Source organism: Hypomesus nipponensis, chromosome 27 (assembly GCF_054491055.1).
Source record: "Hypomesus nipponensis isolate SF chromosome 27, ASM5449105v1, whole genome shotgun sequence".
NCBI lineage: Eukaryota > Metazoa > Chordata > Actinopteri > Osmeriformes > Osmeridae > Hypomesus > Hypomesus nipponensis.
This window is the reverse complement of record NC_140387.1, coordinates 3,806,778-3,817,755: the sequence shown is the minus strand read 5'-3', so window position 1 is coordinate 3,817,755 and position 10,978 is coordinate 3,806,778.

The window sequence follows — 10,978 nt, the reverse complement described above, 5'->3', positions numbered from 1 at the left end:
CCGACGCTTCCACCAGAGTGAATTATTTTTTCAAAACGGAAGCTAGCTAGCTTTAGTTAGCTTCCGTTACATAGCAACCTAGCATAATACTCGTAGCAATGCTACTACCTGCTAGTGTTACTTGTTAACCTCCTAATTGTACATTTTGAAGCCATACTATCGCGTTTGTCATATAGTTTTTGTCTATCGGAAAATAGTCGGTTGGGATGTTCAGAATCACATATGTGTGACGGTACTCTGTGGGGCCCGCTTTGAACGATTACATGTTTGACGCTACTAATTAACAGGTTAAAAGATCATTTGGGAGACATTTTATCTTCCCGTACACATTGTCCACTTAGTAATTTTTTCTGTATCAGAAAACAATTGTGTTTACATGGGTGAATGAACTCATTTCAACTAATCCCTAATTGCTCATTTGCAGAACACATTTTACGCCAATAATTGAAGGTTCTGTTATTTAGAGAGAACCACATCTTGGTTTTCAAACCCCTAGTCATGTTATGATATTATTGGCACTCTTTATTCCAGTTTTCAAGTGTCTGAAAAGGAGTTTTAATGTCTGCTGTGTGCACAATTCAGAGGTCAGACGTTTGATGATCTGGTGCATTAGCAGATGATTGAGACATTTAGAAATTCTGTCTCCAGATTATTTAACATAGTTCCCTACCTTTTAAGCCCAGTCCATTATTTTATAAAACAATATTATTTTAGATATTTTGTTCGAAGTAGGCCTCAACGCCTAAAACGATTTAGATTTGATCTACTCTCGTGATTACTTTTGGCAAGTTTAACATTATGCGTCGTCTATATCTCTGAGTAACATAAAATTAATTGGTAGTACGACAATTAACCTATTGAAATTTGTACTTTTCCCTTCCTAATTTTCCTTTCACGTATGGCAAATGTCATTTTCAGTCTTCTATGTTATACCTGATTATGGTCTGTACTTGATTTTCTTCACGTGAACTGTCTATCAGTCTTCTCTACAGTTTGATGGAGGAACAGGAGACATGGACCCTTAGAATTTTTTTTTATTAAAAGAGAAGTTGACAGTAATACAGTAGGTCAATTTGTATTTCTTTGGTTGGAAAAGGCTTTGCATTCTTTTACAGGACAATAAATAGGGTGCCTTTTGGCATTAAATATGTTTATACAGCAATTTATTTTCCTACATAAGTAACCCAATAACAATGTGAACCTGCATGGCAGTAGATGTCACTTATTGCAAAGTTTAAAGAAATACAACCTTTTCCAGTGCAAGTGGTGGAAAGGTATCCACACTGAAGCGATGTCTTGTATCAGTGTTTGACCAAATTATCATTGTTTTGAACTCTCATTTTGTGCTCTTTTTGATTAAATTTGGACTACGAAATAGAGCAAGAACATGTCTATCTTTTGGATCTACTGTTGTCGTATCTGGGACAAATCCTAAAGCTAAATAATTTTTATTTTTATCGTCCCCTGGTTCTGTGACCATGGAGTTTTTATTTTTTCACTTTGTCAAATAGCTGTCTTTTCTCTAAACTGTTCTGCAACGTTTTGAGGGTTTTTTTTTTCTCTCCACCCTCTGGGCTCTAAAACTATTTCATTTTATAGTCATCCTTCGAGATGGTTGTCACAGAAACAATGACATTGAGATTTACCCGGTTTTGCTTCAAACTTGTATTGGACTTTGTTAATTGAAAATAAAACAGTTGTTTTTAAGAAAACTTTGCTTTGTTGTGTTTGTGTTCTGTCTAGGCATTGTTGTACATTTGAAACCTCTACCACAGTTCTGTGACATTCCTGCCTGACACTAGACAGTTTATAGATGTCAGTTGAGAACGCTATGTTCAGTTTGGTGTCTTTTGAGGTTATGCAAATGCAGTGGTGGATCATGATGGCACACCGTTCATGTTGCTGACTGATAAGGGAACACTGTGTTCACAAAGTGAACTGCTGTTGCATCAAGCCTATACAAAGCTGCTACAACTGTAGATTATACAGTTATCAAGTAAAAAATCACTTACAAGCACTTTTGAAGATATATCCTTACTATTAGCATTTTTCAATAAATTACTCAAAAACTTTGTTCCCACACATTTTTTGCTGCAGATGTTAAGAAATACAGTACCATTTGACTAGATGTTTTGCTGATTGTGGGTAGTCACTTCAATGCTGCAGTTACTGGACTGAGTTTTATACAACCTCCACAAAGCATTCCACAGCCGGGCTGTTTATCGAAGCTTCAAAGACTTAGGCTATTTACTTTTGGTGTTCTTTTAGATTTACAAAATAACTGTTGCAGTCTCCAAATCAGTACTCAAACTTACAACCAGATAAGAATGGGTTGTGCCTCAACCATGTTATAAACGAGTCTTTCACTTTGAAAAGAATGAATTGTTACAAAAACTCTACTAACATGGCAGCAACTTGGACTGAACTTGAAGTTCCCTAGACATTGCTCTCATACCCCCAAAAAACCTGACTGATTATCTGCAGAGATAGCCATCATGCCTGCATATTTTGGCAGCATAGATATAGACTGGATTCCTCTAATTGTGCCTCCTTTCAAATAAGGATGTCAACCTCCCCTTAGTGTCACAAGGCATGCTGTTGAATAACCAGTTTAACAATGTGTTTGTTTAGTGTTCCCTGTTCTTATAAAAGCAGTTTTTTTTGTTGTAGGGCGTACATTCTCATTGTGAAGGTGTGCTTGATAGGTTTTATGAAGCACATCCTCCCTAGCACCCACAGTGTCAGTTCTGTGCGTCAGTGTCAAGAATGGAAAATGTAAAACCACAGGTCACATGACCGTATCCTCTCAGCAGTAAACTTTCAGATCGAGACGGGATGTGAAATCAAACCATACCGGACCCATGCACACACTTGTGATCACATTTCTCTGAGCCATTTATAGTGATTTAAGTGACTGCTTAGATGGTTAAAAGTTGCATTATAATTTTGACATTATTCAAATCAGGGAGTACATGTGTTCATCCAAACACAAAACCTAGCAATTTTTTAATACAAAACTGCAACCAGCCAGGTAATGATAATCTATATAATCTACAACTGTAATCCATGTAACTGTTCAGTAGAATGAATGCAGCTAAAGACCTACTATACATGCATTGGCAGACTTAATCCAGACAAACGTTAGGCCAACTGTGCATAAAAGTAAAAGGCCACTGCTCTCTTGGTTGTATATAAGAACGTCGACCAAGAAGAGAGCAAATCATAGATCTTATGAAGGGCTTTGATAGTGGAGACTGAACTGTGAATAGTGAATTATCCTGCTGTGTGAAAAATGACAGTGGAGGAAAGTGGCCCTATAACCTTGTTGGCCTCTCAGTTATAATACTGCTGTGGATGGGGTTCTCAAAGTGTTACATTACAGTTGATTACATGAATGGTCGTCATTGCTCTGCCATGTCTGATTAATGACTATAATCTGTAGAGAATATCCGAGGATAGAGATTTACAGCGGCTAATCTTATAAATGAGGGCAGGGGAGGTCGATGACATTCTGTGATTTGTATTATGACGGAAATTATACAAACATGACATGGACTTATGTGTAACCATTTTCATGAGATAAATTGCAATGAAGTACTTCTCAATTATACCTGTATAGGCCTACTGGAAGGCCTAGTGTAAACTGATGGCGCATGCCATACTGTTTAATCTTCAAAATCATTATGTCAATCATTTTCCAATCCAATTCCATATATTTAACGTTGATTGACTTACTTTTCAAACATTGTTTTTGTTGGTTTGGAACGTCTTGATTCTTTTCATTTAACGACACAAAATGTAGCCACAGGGAAAGCATTTTACCTAATACTTTGGTATTAAACAATACCAAATGTTGATATTCACTAGATACGAAATATCTGTGGGATTATGGAGAAACTCAGAAACAGATCTCTGAGCAGTACTTAAGGCACAAACTCCCTTCCATCTCTGACCTAGAAAGCACCTAACCCTACAAATCCAAGCGACATACATTTCATTCTTAATTTGACTGGAGTAAGCTTCAGAGCTGAAGAGAAGCCTACATCCGATGGTTGACTGTGTGTCGCTATGTCGGTCGTCCGATTTAAATCAGCTGTATTCAATAAAAATGCTTTTGATTTGCGATGATCTTGACCGCAATGCACAATTTTTTTTTATCAATGTATCCTCACATTGGCATTAAATAATCTTCCCTAGACAGTCTTTCAGGGGGAGGAGCCTCGGACGGTCTCGCCTCCTTCTGAGAAATGGATTATAAATCTCTGAAATCACTTCCTGGCTAATCTTCTCACTTTTCCCTGTCTCCCTCTTAACCCAGGCATCGTCAGCCAATCAGCCGTAGCAAGTTCTGCGGCTGGTCAGTCTCTTACATCGTGATATTCTTCACTTTATTATCCGGATGTTACTTGTCTTTCTAGTGTCACCAGTACCAGTGATCATTTAAAGTGGACTTTGGAGCCACACAAAACCTGTTTAGGACATCGTCACTGGCTTGCCCTGCCATTACCTGCTAATGCGCATGCCTTTGCTTGGTGGAATGAGATGCACCCTGTCAGTCACCTCTTGATTTCAACCCAGATTACTTGACTTCTTTCAACCAGAACAAAGACAAGGTGAACCAACATCAAACAAGAAGAAAACTGAAGCTCCGTAGGCCAAACCAGGTTTAATTGGTGCAACGTTTTGATCATATCACGGAGTCAAATTCCGTGCAACAGATAGCTATAGCTATAGGCCACAGAAACATGAATCCCATAATGCTTTCAACAGATGATATCATCAGAGCAGATTACGCGTTTGGGGATTTTAATTCACTTATCGTAGATTGATAAATTATGCCTTGAATTTGAATATCACGTTGCAAATGACTGATGTAGAGCGCAAGTGTGGTCTCTCAGTAATTAACGAGGCCAGTTTGAGACGACACTCGTGGCGTCTGATCTTATTAGTGAGAGTGTGGACTCCAGAAAATGTAGGCTACTGCTGTTTGGAGCACAGACATTGCCATAAATTACGTTTCCATAATGGCCTAATGCATGCATTTTACACAAGTGCTTTCCTGGGTCAATATGTCAAATGTACATTGTGCATTGTATCCATCACATGAGTGGACTAGCTACAGTGCAAGCTTGATTGCTAGCTAATCCAACCAAGCTAGTCAGGGGCTTTAAGAACAAACTAGGCTACAACCTTAATATTTAATCGTTTACGGCAATGTTCTGTTTGTTTGTGTTCATAATTTTTTAATTCGTGTTATTTCACTGCAAATATCGATTTTGGATTTGAGCTTTTTTAAGAAGCTCGTTTTCTAGTCACCTGTCACAGTAGGCCAAATCTTGTTTTTTCCCACTAAATGTTTGTTTTGGTTCACTACAATTCCTGTCAATGCATTGTTGGATGGTAGGCTATTATAGTGTCTGGACTACACTACAACGATTAGGAAGGGAGAAATACAATCCACTGTGTGTGAGTAGAGTAAACAATAACAGCACTGAAAGAAAAAACTGCTGTTTGGGAATGTTATGTAATGATCAATATGTGTCAAAAAGGTCACACCACCTCACGAGCATCAGTAATGTCCACTTATCTCAAGACAAGACCATAGGAGCAGTTCGAAGTCCGAAAGAGGTTACTTTTATTTGTTCTGCAGTATTATCTTGGAGTCATATTTAGACAGACAGGTGGAGGAAGTCAAAGATAGGTAACACTAAGGGCAGCTCACTAGTCTTGCTATGTGACCTATATCTAAATGCTCTCCATAGCCTTTCTGATATTCTGTCCTATTTCAGATTTCAAGATCGTACTTAAATCAATGTGCCCCTTGAGCAATTGAAAACAATCTGACCTGTGCCACAAAGAGTCAACAGCAATATAACTGGATGGAATTTTTATGTGTGTAATAAAAAAATATGTTTTATTACTCAACATAAAAACTCCTTTGGTAGGATCGCTTTATGTTTCATTTCATCCAGAGTCACTTTTGCAACAACGGTTCGCTGGGTCAATATCGGTAATTTCTTCCATCGTCAACGACTAGATTTTTGACCCCATATTCAGGGTGGTTTCAGATTAACTGTTTTGATTGGAGGAGCATGCTTTACTGTAACATACATCAAAATGTGGTGGGGGAGTTCATTAGCAACACTTTTCAAATACAGGCAAAGAAAGGGTGACATTATGAACTATGGTGCCAAAGAAACAATATAAGACATGTATCCTTTGTAGAGTCTCACTCAGATAAACTTCTGTTTACACAATCTGAAGCCTGTAATGAAGAAGAAATGGATGGTAACTTTGAAAACCCACTTAGTAATTGCCCTCATAGATGTCACTGAGCATGTGAATTATATTTTGTGATGTCTAATCCTAATTTACTCCCTGGCCTTTTCATGATGATATGTAGCTTTTATGAGGGGTGTCATAACATTGGCTTGATAAACACTTGTATTTCAAAGAAATAAAGTTGAGACATTAACTCCGTGGCAATGCATATAAATAATCAGATCAATACTGATAACCACAAATGTTATTAATCATAGAAATCCGTGTTCCTTGACTTCCATGAGGATACCGAAAACACTACCCAACGCTTGAGGTCATGGGCTGCTACTTATTTTGGAAATACGGGAACCTTTCAACGGCCCTCGTCAAAAAACCGTCGCATCGCTGGTATGACAGATGATCACATCTATATTTATCTATCATAACACAGATGGAGATTTAAAAACATTTCAAATGCAGCAGGACCCTGTGGACCTGACCTCCTGGTTTGAGTGCCCCGAGGATTCATTGTGATGCTAATCCAGTTTTATCCCACAGTACCCTAAAATAAACCCACTGCTCTGAATAAGCTTTAATCCTTGTCCCTGGACCCATGTTCCATGTTTGAATGGGCCTGTTATGTAATAACTAAAGCTACAATGTTACAATCATGCAAGTATCTGGCACAGAAAAAAAAAAAGACAAGCTGAGAAAAAGACTGAGATGTCGGACAGAGACAGAGACAGAGAGAGAAATACAGTATATAAATAAGTATGTATAAAATGAGACAAAGAGAGACAGAGAAAATATTTTAAATGTATCACTTCAGCCATTCCCTGGTCTCTCCTTGTTGGAATACATTCGCACAAGATAATATAACAATTTTCTTTCATAGATTCTGAGAAAAGTGTAGTTAATTACTGGCATACAGTACCAATTGAGGTTTTAACATAATGACCTATTCGTGTTTTCCCCTGCTGGGAAAGGATCCAGCTTGAATTATCATTCCTAATAAATGTAGAAGCCATTAACTATCTATGCTTCTTTTCTGGATGGAATATCGGGGAAAAACTATACGTTTTAGTCACCGAGTAAAGATCTTGCTGATTAAAGCTGCCACAAAACCAGATGTCAACTGTGAGGGAAAATAAATTGGGGTGGTGACCCCACAGGCGTTGGCATTGCCACAAACTGGTTCCTCTTCGAGGCTGACCCATCCAGAACCACTAGCACAGCGGGAATCGGGCTATTAATCAGAAGGTCACTGGTTTGATTCCCCGGCTGTGCCAAATGACGTTGTGTCCTTGGGCAAGCCACTTCACCCTGCTTGCCTCGGGGGGAATGTCCCTGTACTTACTGTAAGTCGCTCTGGATAAGAGCGTCTGCTAAATGACTAAATGTAATGTAATGTACAGTCCACTGCAGTCTCAAAGTAGAACGTGGGGTCTAAATAAAGAAGGCCTTTGGGATGTTCCAACGACCACCAACCAAACAGAACAGAACACAGTACCGAGGGATAATACCAATGGAAAAGTGAATGGGTTGGCAACAGTGGAAAAAGACTGAATCAAGAGGAACAAGTAGCTGAACAGTAATTCAACTGTGAAGCCCATGGACAAAGAAGATGCTTGAATTCACCCTCCTCTTCATCCCTGCCATCCCACTGGTATCAGTGATGTGCAGCAACAAAGCTTATTAAACAGGCAACAGTCGAACAAAGGGTTGTAATTCAAACGGCACGTCCTTTGTCATGACTTACAAATGTAAATTCAATGATTCATATACCATGTCATTCGCCCCACCCGCCTCCCTTCTCTCCTGACCTTTTCATCAAATGTCCAACATCTGGAATGCTGTGACATGTGCTGTAATTGGTGCGCGTGTCCTACAGAGGAACAATAGCACACAAATCCATAAATTTGATCAAATCCCGAGCAATTAAGTAAATGAGCTAAGTCGTTTATCTACTGTGACACACTGGGTCCATTAGAGAGGATAATTCACCCAGTTGATGGGTGATAACCTCCGTGCCTGCTGCAAGTATGTGGGAGGAGGGGAGATGGGGGAGAGGGAAGGTGCGTCGCTGACACTCTCTACCAACCCCATCGCCCTGAACCTACTCTAATTTTCTTAGCCATAATTACAATCACACATTTGTTTACCACACCTATCTTCAAACCCACACACGTCAGGAGGGAAGGAAACAAATCTGCTATTAGTGAGTCACTGCCCTTCCCTCGGTCTCTCGGGAATCACGTTTGCAACCAAGGCACGTGAATGTAAATTCTGTATGATTAGATAGGGATCATGGCAGACTAATGTCTGCTAATCTGTAGCGGTGCACGTTTACGTCAATGTATACTGTAACGTCTGGCCTAACAAATGCACATGACATCACTAATGGACTGTTAAACTCTTATCACAAGCCCATCTTGATCATATAGCTCCCCAAGACCTCCTTTATCTGCTGTGTAGAGACATCTCTTCAGGGTCTCCTGGCTGGCTTCAGTTGAACATGGATGTGTCCCTTTTCCTTAGCATGTTAGTTATCAACATCCTGATGAGCTACATATGCGATGGGTGATAAACAAAAGCAAACAGCCAATTGCAGCTCCATATTCCTACCTGAGACGTGTACCGTTCAGATCATTACACCGCATTTCTCCTCACAGTAAAAGCTGGGTTTGTGTTGTAGTCCTAAAGTTCACTTTTTGGTTTGGCCATGAAATGGATTCTGCACTAGAAACTGAAGAATTGTATTCAGATGAGATGGACAGGGTAAAATGATAACTACCAAATGATTATTTTGAAGCCTCAGGGTGTTCATGTACAATGTGTTACTGTGGCACAGCAGAATGATTAACTTTGCACATGAAATTATGAAACTGAGCATATCATTTCCTGTTTTTCAATTACAGATTACTCAGAGTGGTGTGGAACACACTGAGAAGACTGTGCCAGAGGATTTAAATGTGTAGTCTCACAGTGTCAGGGACTGTGGACTATGAGAGTACAGCCAATTCAAATATAGCACAGACATTACAACAAACTCTTGGGAAAAAGTTTCCTCGAAAAACTTGATTAATGCCAATCCTATGAGACCACTGGGGCAGCATGGCGTAACTAATACAAACAGTTTCTCTCTGGCAACAAAGTGACCTAGTGCACAAGTGAAACAGTTCATCCCACATTAAATCATATATTAAATCTGTTAAATATATGATTTTATAAACAAACCTTTACATCTACTGTATGTATATAACTGTATACTTTTTAAATATTCTGAAAGCAACCTCATGAATCCAATAGGCCAGATTTAGCTTGGAGTCATCCTGTGTTTATCTTACGAAAACTTTCTTGTGTCATGACAGAGTGACACATATTATAAAATTCCTCATAAAATACCGGAATCTGTGCTTTGTGCAGTTGTGTACGGCTACTTGTACTGAATTACGTCCCTGAAGGAACAGCTTGTCTATTGCACAAATTGTGCAAATTTGAGGAAACTCACTGAGCAAATAATGACATAACACAAGGCAAACATCTACCGCCACAATGAGCACGACGCCATGACAATTCTGAGAAGCGTTTGCTAATTTTGGATCACATGTGTCAGGTGAAGCCTACCATAGGCCTGCTAAATGTGGGTTATATAACATAATGCCTAATATTGTGTTATATAACCCACGTACGAGAGATTGTCTGTGAGAGGGCCATCTAACCAGCCTATACAGATAATCTCAACAAGACCTTAAGACATAGTGCGAGACCACAAGAGACCTATCTTTTGAGACTGCTTCACAAGTTTGCAAGTCTTTATATGTGAGGTTGTGTTGCCACGGCTAACCTAAAGCAGATCAGGAGTTCCCATTAAGTGTGGAAGGAGCCCTCCATGAATATTTAATTATTTAAATTGTATTTATTTATTTATTGATCTATATTATACTTATACTTCTAACATCTACTTGTATTTCTGGATCTCTAAGCTTGACCCCAACCACCCACATGTACCCAAACCAGTGTGTTTGGGCTGAACTTTGACCCAGTCCAAACCTCTATCTCCTGACCCACATTCCAGTGTTTTATCACATGAGAATGCCTTCAGTTTCAATTACTGCCAGCTTCTGCTTCTCAGTCTGAAACAGTCTCTCTCAGAGGAGTGTGGCTGTCGCCAGACTATGTGCCACAGCATTTTTTTTTGTTTACAGCTCTGCAAAACCAAGGCCATGTGAACCACACACATCTGAGCTCCCAGAACACTGAGATGTTTTGTTTTAAAGTAATAGTTTGAATGAAGGAGGGATGTTTGACTCAAACAAATTGTTTTGTCTCTGCATGCCTATCTATCTCTCTCTTTCCACATTAATCTGCTCTAGAATATAACCCGGCCTAGATAGCAATGTGACCAAAATCAGGTCAGAACCTAGTTTCCCTTAGATTGCAGAGCTAAAAGGTAACGTATCTGGACAAAGACATGGTTGACAAAAAGACTAAAGGCTTGTCAATAATCAGAGCAGGTGAGACACAAGCTGTGAGACATTGAACTTGTCTGTTCAGAAAAGCTAAGGGTTGACTCAATAGTCCTTATGGTAAGGTCACTTCTGTCTGTCTTTTTCAGTTTTGATTGTGCATATTATTTGGATCTTGAACTCTTGTATCTGGACCTTGTTGATTGAAACTTTAACACTTTATCAATGCTTTGAAATGACTCACTATC